This window comes from Primulina tabacum, chromosome 16, assembly GCF_025594145.1.
Source record: "Primulina tabacum isolate GXHZ01 chromosome 16, ASM2559414v2, whole genome shotgun sequence".
Taxonomy (NCBI): Eukaryota; Viridiplantae; Streptophyta; class Magnoliopsida; order Lamiales; family Gesneriaceae; genus Primulina; species Primulina tabacum.
In genome coordinates, this window is record NC_134565.1 from 26,748,869 (window position 1) to 26,758,347 (window position 9,479).

Consider the following 9,479-nt stretch of genomic DNA (forward strand, 5'->3'; position numbering starts at 1 on the left):
TATCAATAGGAATCATAATCTTCAATAAGAATAAGTCACGATATCAAATCTGTACAATCTCGATCATATTACTTCAAAAAAATCATAACAATTACATACACTAACCGTTCTTCGATCTGTCTTCAGTTATATACTAATCAGTATACCTAGAACACAATATATCAGTCAAATCACAATTCTCCCAATATCATAATTTCAAATGATACCAGAATCCAATAAAACTTACGTCCTGTTGTAGCTGTCGTCGCTAGGAACTCGGTACTGAAGTCAGATTATAAATCAGACGAACGGATTCCACAAAATCCTAAATTGAAACCAAAGTGAAGTTTGAGGGATTTCTGAAGGTTTCTCGATTGTCTTCTCTCAAGAAATGAAGCTTATATATATATATATATATATATATATATACATGTTGCATGAGAGGCTAGGTGGCTCATTGCATGTTCTGCACGTCTCGCCGCGGGTGCACTAGCCCTTGGACCGCGGGTGCGCTGAGCGTGCTGTACTACTTCCACAATTTCAGAAGGCACTGACCGCGGGTGCGGTGCATTTTTGACCGCGGGTGTGGTGACTCTACTGTACCAACTCCAAAATTTCGGAAGAATCACCGCGGGTGCGCTGGCTCTTTTACCGCGGGTGCACTGGTCTTTCTACTCCAACACTATACTTTGCAACTAAATTCAAATTGAAACGTCGCTTCTCCATATCTGTTCTTCCATTCCCTTATTCATAATACATAATAACTCAAAAGTATTAAGCTAAAATCTCGGGCATTACAGCATCATAGTATTTTTAAGTAATAATAATAAGGTATTTAATTTAATTTCAATAATTATAATATTATTTGTATTATTAGAATAATTATAATATTAACTGTATAATAATAACTATGCAATTATAATATTGGAATAATTGTAATATTAATTGTATAATATTAATGAACGCATCACGTAATAATTATAATAGTAATTGTATTATTGAAATAATTATAATATTAATTGTATAATAATAATTATACTTAATTTAATTATAATAAATGTATACGTTTTGTATTATTGGAAAAATTATAATATTAATTGTATAATAATAACTATATAATTAAAATATTAGAATAATTATAATATTAATTGTATAATATTAATTATATAATTGTATAATATTAATGAACATATCACGTAATAATTATAATAGTAATTGTATTATTGGAATAATTATAATATTAATTGTATAATAATAACTATATTTAATTTAATTATAATAAATGTATACATTTTTTATAACTATGACTAATGTATTTAACTATTACTAATGTATATGTTTTATAACAAATAACTATTACTAATAAATAACCATTACTATATTTAATAATTTAATGTAATAATAAATAACTATTTTGTAACGATTATAATTACATGTTATAATAAATAACTATTACTAATGTATACGTTTTATAACTATTACTATACTTATTAATAAATATTAATATTGTATGTATTATAATTACATGTTACATTTTATGAAGTATATTTGAAGAAATTATTTAACTTACAGTAATTAGTTTTATTACTAATTTGTCATGAACATATATGTTTTATTTTTTCGAGTCGGAAATTGTAAATAAATTTCGTTTACTATAAAATATGTAGTTAAATTTTGTTGATATAAAATATAATATTTGTTAACTAATGATTTTTTGTTTGCAAGATGGCTGAAAATACGGATAATGTGTTGTATTTGCGGGGTAGACACATATCATATAATATCAACGCCGAAAACATGGATGCAATAATTCCGCCACGCCGGTCTGACAAATGTCTTTGGAGATTGCTTAATGTTGGGATTCACATCCGTGTCCGCCTATGTCTTGCACGCATGGACTTCTATGGTGTCATTCAGTGTGGTCCAATTAAATATTATGATAATCATTTGCTTACAGCCATTGTTGAGAGATGGCGTTGTGAGACACACACATTTCACCTTACAGTGGGCGAGGCAACAATCACCCTACAGGACGTTGCCCTTATTTGGGGGTCGAATATTGATGGCATGCCCATCACTGGTGTAGATACCACGTACAACAAACATACTTTACAACAGCGCTGCGCTACTTGGTTGGGTTTTACGCCTACATATACTCATATTAAAGGTGCACATCTTTATCTGACCGCTTCTCAGATTAAATGTGCACAATTACTTACGTCGTATTGTTGTATGTTTTTCAATTTTTTTATTTTCATTTGAAGTTGTTGCTTGCAACATTTGTATTTCAATAGTGTATACAAATTATTATTTATTTTTTAAAAGTGTGGAATGTAGTGTTTGTGATTTATTATTCTTTTACTAATAAATTTACGTATGAAATTATAGTAATGAAAAAACATAAGTATAATTAATAAATCAAGTCAAATAAGTCAACACACTTGATATTAAAACATCTTTATAACAATACAACACTGAATACAATTTATTTACTACTTATATTAAAATGTAAAATCTGCGACCCAAACATAAGTATTTGGCACCATAACTCGATCTTGTCACCTGCAACTACCTGCAATGGACAAAAATTATTAATAAATATAAATATAAAATTTTAAAACACAATTTTGTAATTACATTAACAACTTCGCATGTTATTAAGTAAAAATAAGGTACAATACGTTTTTGTAGATCTTTTACCTCCCACGTTGTCTCTCCCTCGATGATGGTTGATCCATCTCGTTTCTTATGCGTGTCCTGCGATCTCTACCAGCCTGCCTCCTTTGTCGACGAAAAGTATTGTGTTGTAATTGGAATGTAGGTTCATCCCAATATTGTTCATCATGAATAGGGTATAATCTTCCATCGTATGTGTTCACGTATTCGCTCAGTGTAAACCATGGTTGCACAAGCTGTGCGGGATTTAAACCAAACTATTTCGCTGCACATATAACATGTGAACAAGGAATTCCAAATATTGTGAATTTACCACATGTGCAATCACGTGTAGAAATGTTGACAGCTTGTACGTGATGTTGACGACCCGGTCTTCCTCCTGTCGCGACGGATGCTGTTTTATCCCTTTGGTCAAATCTTACTACTCGATGTTCAATTGATTTTTTTTACCACATATCAAATTTAGAGTATGCATAGTCGGTCCATGGTTGGTTTTTTTCAAGCATCTTATCACTTCGGGCTCGCCTTCGAATGAAATAGTGCACGCATCGCTGTAAGGTCAGATCCACTATTGCAGTTATTGGAAGACGTCGAACCCCTTTCAACACACCATTAATACACTCATACATGTTCGTCGTCATTATCCCTCGTCTCCATCCACCATCATGAGCCAATGACCATTTTTCTTTTGAAATGTTTGACAAATACGTGAAAGCTGCTGCATTATTTTTTCTAATTGCCTCCATTGTCGCATTAAATTTTGCTACTTTGTGTTGTATCCCTTGCTTCCCAACATAAGTCTTTCAAATGAATTTTTTTGAACTTACTGTTGAAATTAGAGCAAACATGCCTCAAACAAAAACGATGAACACCACGAGGAGGCTTAAGTCAGGGAGATCTTGCACTGCACTTGTTATACCTGCATGTCTGTATTCATCCCCCATGCACAGTCTTCTTCATTGTGAGCCATGATATGGTGATCCCAAGGACCAATGTCGATCCCAGAGTATGTATGAGCTGACTGTTCATCGACGTGATACATAGAAAGTCCCGCTTCATTCAAACCTACTGTCCCAAACCTTGCGTTATTACTGGTATTACTGCATCAAAATCGTAATCACTTACGTTCTGTAACACTGGCGATGAATCAACATACAAGTATATGCAATCCAGTGTCGGCAACTCAAACATAAATTGTAGACTATCATCATCTGTGATATAGACATGTTCTTCAATGTAACGAGCCAACGAGCTATAACAATATTTCGTTGACAACTTGATGGAGAATTTTGATGGGTCGATCTCCAGCTTGCGATGAACATAATTCACCAATTGAGAAAATGTAGTAGACCGAGAGATTTTAATGGGCCTTGTCGCGGGGATACTATACCCAACCCTACCATCTTCAATAATAACATAGTCACCTACGTAAAGTAAGGCTCTCACAGTATCCATGTCTGCACCAAAAACTATTACTTAATTTATATAATCATAACAAAATTTATTTATGAGTTTCTTACACATATATTTTATATTAGATAAAATTTCAAGTAATCACTTACAATATTATTATTATTAAATTATATATTGTCAAATCAATTTAATTAAAATTTATATTTAATAATACCAACGTTTGATTTTATAATAATAAAAAAAATGTTATGACTTATATTAAAAAATAGATTTTTAAACATGTGTAATTAGAATTTTCAAACATATTAATTTCTTATATTAACAATTAAGAATATAAATAAATTTAAAAAGAAAACAAAACATAATAAACAGAAACAAATAAAAAATTTACAAAATTAATTTATACTTTTCAAAATTGTTTTCCTACATATAAAATTTTTGTTACCTTAAAATTTAATTTAATTACTAAAATAAGAATTTTAAGTAAATTAATTCAAAATATATCATCGAATAAAAATATATTAGTATTATTCTTATTATTTTTTATTATTATTATTATTATTATTATTATTAATTTAATACATGTACTGTCGAGACGTGCAACTTTGAAATAATTATAAAGAGTCACTAATATTATTTTTTAAAAATAAAAACATGTAAATACATGTAACGCCTACCAAATAGGCGTGCTACATTAATTTTACAACTTATATTTTTCTTATCTTTATTTTATTATATTTTTATAATTAACACGTTAAACAGTGAAAAAGTCCCTAATATGAACTCATTCTCATAATTAAATACTATAATATAATTACATTTAAAATACGAATTGTGAAAATGACTAACAATAATGATACAGACGACCACGAGATTTTTTTAATAATAATTTCTTTCTGTAAATTGAAAATGACAAACCATAAAAACCCTGATTTCTAAAATATACATTTTGATTATTATTAAATGACATCCTATTCTTTTCGTGTAAGGAGATGACTTTAAATCTGCACATTTAAATATCATAAATATCTTTTATGTAGGCTTTTTTATGGCTTGTTTACTATGATTATTATATATAGCTTTTTGATAAAATAAAAAGATTTGGTCGACTTTATTTTTCAACTGAAACCCAAATAAATCATACTAAAATTAATCAAATTTTGATCATTCATCCTATAAATAAGGTAATACATAACTTCCCCGACACGAATATCCTAACTTACTACATACTCTCATTTATTATTACTTTCTTATTAGTTTTAGTATTAGTAATTCTACAAAATAATTAATACTAAAAATATAAAATATAAAAAACAGTATAATGCAACCGAAAACAATTATATTTACATTAATACAACATAAATAATACAATTAAAATATAAGAAATTATTGAAATTACCTTTTGAAATGTGGTTGTACGGAATTTGTAATTAAATCAGCTACCGGAGTTTAATATCTGCAATAAATTACAAAAATTATCATAAATAATATCAAGATAGTAAGAAAAAATAGAGATTCGACTTAGACTCGGCGCAATTCTACCAAATTCTGATATCAGCACAATTCTTCCAAATCAAATTCTGAATTCCTGAGAGTCGGCGCAATTCTCTAAAATTCTGATATTCGACAGAAACTATCAAATCAAATTAGGAAATCCGAAAATCACACGATCGACGCAATTCATAAGGGGAGGAGAATCACGGATTCTTTATAACTAACAAAAAAAAAACGGCATGAAGGGGAAAAAAAAAACTGCGAAACAAGAATGCCGAAAGATTGAGCTGAAGGACTGATGATAATTCGCCAAATACTCGGTGTAATTTATAGGCAGAAAATTGTGTCACGGATTCTCAAAATCCGTGAGACACTGCCACGGATTCAAATGAATCTGTGACACAATTAACTTTTTTTTAAAAAAAAATTATGAATCCGGAATTTGAAACTCCGGATTGTAATATTTTCATAATGTTTTAAAATCTGTAATATTTTAATACATACTATTTAAAAATATATTATTTAAAAAAAAAAACCCCCAATAAGTTGTGGGTGTATCACAAACTTGGCAGATTTTAAATGACAAAATATAACTATGGCATGAATGTGTGTATGTGTGTAAGGAGGTAAAGGCAAGAACATCCAATCTCTACACGACACTGTGCAATGTTTAAAATACGTGACAAAACGTCAAAGTCAAGTTTCAATATTTGCAAGACTAAATATTTTTAGTACAAGATTAAAAGTAAAGAACCCTCTTTAGTTTCTACTATTTTAACGAAGAGTAAATCTCTTGTGAGACGATCTCACAAATCTTTATCTGTGAGACGGGTCAATCCTACCGATATTCACAATAAAAAATATTACTGTTAGCATAAAAAAGAATATCTTTTCATGAATAACCCAAATAAGATATTCGTCTCACAATTACAACTCGTGAGATCGTCTCACACAAGTTTTTGCATTTGATTATATCAATTCAAGTAATAGATTAAAGAACATATAAAAATACAAAATTTAAGAATAAATGTATAATTCCTAGAAATTTTTTTACTATCAAGAATATCACTAAAGAATATTTTGATACTTATGGATTTTTTGTATATAATTTTTATATTTTTAAAAATTTCAAATTCGAAAGATAACTTTTATAAAAAAAATTTATGGTAAAAGTTCACATAAATTTTTTTTAAAAAAAAAAAGAAGATGAAGAAGAAGATAACTTGAAATTTTTTCTAAAAATCTCATGTTTAATTGCGCTTGATGTGGTACCGGTTTTTCGAACTTTTTCCCGAAAAAAAAACTTTTTCTTAACATTTAATTTTGGTTAATCTGCGCTTTTTAGAACACTGCTTCAGAGTGATCTAGTTATTCTCCGTTCATTCAATTCTTACGAATAACTTCTGTCTTGATTGGTCATGCTAAATTATATATCGAGATTTATATTATAGCAATGATATTTTATTAGTGTATATATCTTAAAATGATGAACATAAGGTTTACGATCTCTTTTTGTTTTGACAAAAACTTGTGTGAGACGGTTTCACGGGTCATATTTTGTGAGACGGATATCTTATTTGAGGCATCGATGAAAAAATAGTATTTTTATGTTAAGAGTATTATTTTTTATTATGAATATCGGTACGGTTGACTCGTCTTACAGATAAAAATTCTTGAGACTGTCTCGCAAAAGAGACTACTCTTTTGTTTTTCATTTCCATGATTATCTTCAATAACCACCATGTTTCCCAGCAGAAAGTTTTTAAAAATTCTCAATAAACTTTATGTCATCGAGATTTGTTCATTACTTACCCTTACAAGCAGCCCAAATTTGTAATATTACCTCCTTTCTAATAATACAGGTCACGTTTCTTTTTTTTTTTTTGATTGTCCGAAATATATATAAACTTGTATCATAATTAGTAATATTTTTTCTATCACTTTATTAATATATCCTTATTAACTATGTCTTGAAAAATGTGCAATCGTTTTTGAATAAACTAAGAGTAATTTTCTTGTGAGACGGTCTCACGAATCTTTATCTGTGAGACGGGTCGACAACCCTACCGATATTCACAATAAAAAGTAATACTCTTAACATAAAAAGTAATATTTTTTCATTGATGACCCAAATAAGAAATCCGTCTCACAAAATACGACATGTGAGACCGTCTAACACAAATTTTTGCCATAAACTAAATAGATAAAAAATAAGAAGTTTGTATGCAAATTTGTTTTTCGATGGTTATCTTAATATGTGTGTTAAAACAAACGAATCTATATAATTGGAACGAATGAAATATCAACAAGGAAAATCTCTTAAATTCTTTGAGTACTAAGCCATATTTAACGTATACCCTTTTGATTCGATTGACAATTATAATGATATTTATTTGACATACATAGAAATTTAGAAGTTCTTTGTTTAAAATAAAAAATTGGAAAGATCTCTTGTTCTCAACATGCATATTTCAAACTCATATTGAATTCCAAACATCATACTTCTACACTATATCCCTTGCCTGGTCATCAAGATTATTTCTTGTTCTCAACATATTTCATCAGAATCTAAGTGGAAGGAAGCAAGATAATAATCAACCATGTACATACGTATCAGGCTCATTCGAACAAAAACTAGAATTTTATTTATAATAACGTCGATCTTAATCAACCATGTACGTACGTATCAAGCTCATTCGAACAAAAACTAGAATTATACTTATAATAACGTCGATATGTCTCATATATATAAATTTTAATTATTCATGCATTCGTGGTAAAACAATAACACAACAATGAGTACTCATGATATCACATGTTCTTACTAGCTAGCTAGCTTGGCTATAAAATTTCCAAACAAGGGAAATATTCCGAATGCTTCTGTTTATATAAACAGATAGCATTCATGTGCAAAATCCAATTAAGCTTGTTAGATATAAATAAATACCTTGATGCATACATATGAATTATATATGATGGATGAGATGCAAATTAAAAGCAGCTTCCATATATATGCATATTCATTTGGGGGCACTGAAGGCAAGTGATGGAAATCTAACAAGACATATATTCAAATAAATAAATAATAATTTAATTAGAGGGAATGCAAAATATTCATTTTTTCATACTACTTTATTATAAGATAATTAATACATGCATGGCTGGATAGCAACGAAAGAGAAAATGTCATGTTTATACATAAATTAATTTCAAATTTTATTTCATAATATTTTTTAAAAATTGAATACCATCATCACATATTATCCCATAATGCGTGATTTTAGTAGGATATGGTCACATATTTTGATTAATGCATGATACATTTTGGTAGATTATTTAGTATGGAGTAGGTCTCTTGTGAGATGGTCTCACGAATCTTTATCTGTGAGACAGCTAACCCTACCAATATTCACAATAAAAAGTAATACTCTTAACATAAAAAATAATATTTTTTCATTGATGATCCAAATAAGAGATCCGTCTCACAAATACGATCCGTGAGACCGTCTCACACAAGTTTTTGCCTTTAGTGTGTGGTGGAAGGTCACAATTTACTTGGGACTTCAAATTTTACATTTTTATAAAATAAAATTCATTTGAATATTAATTCACACAAATAAAATTGAAATTTTACGTAAAAATTATGATGATGCTAATTATGTTTCTTTATCATGCAATGTGAATTCTAATATGAACATATATTATATATAATATATTACATTGTTATGGAAGAATGAGATGAAATGCTGAAACAGCGACAAACTTCCGGCAGAAATTATGATCAATAAAAGGTAATTCATAATTAGTTCAAAATAATCCATGAATTTATAAGCATATAGAAATTCAAATTAAACTCCCAAAAAATACATAATAAAAGAAAAACACAGACAAGAAAATAAGTAAAAAACACGAAAATA

At 28.8% G+C, this 9,479-nt stretch overlaps 1 long non-coding RNA gene across 1 annotated transcript; it reads right to left on the bottom strand.

Moving 5' to 3' along the window:
* Positions 1-2,404: 2,404 nt before the first annotated feature.
* On the bottom strand, positions 2,405-3,432 carry LOC142529926 (uncharacterized). The gene is made up of 2 exons (XR_012815990.1): positions 2,680-3,432; positions 2,405-2,551 (listed from the first exon to the last, which is right to left on the bottom strand). It is a non-coding gene; the product is annotated as an uncharacterized LOC142529926 (long non-coding RNA).
* Between the last annotated feature and the right edge of the window lie 6,047 nt (positions 3,433-9,479).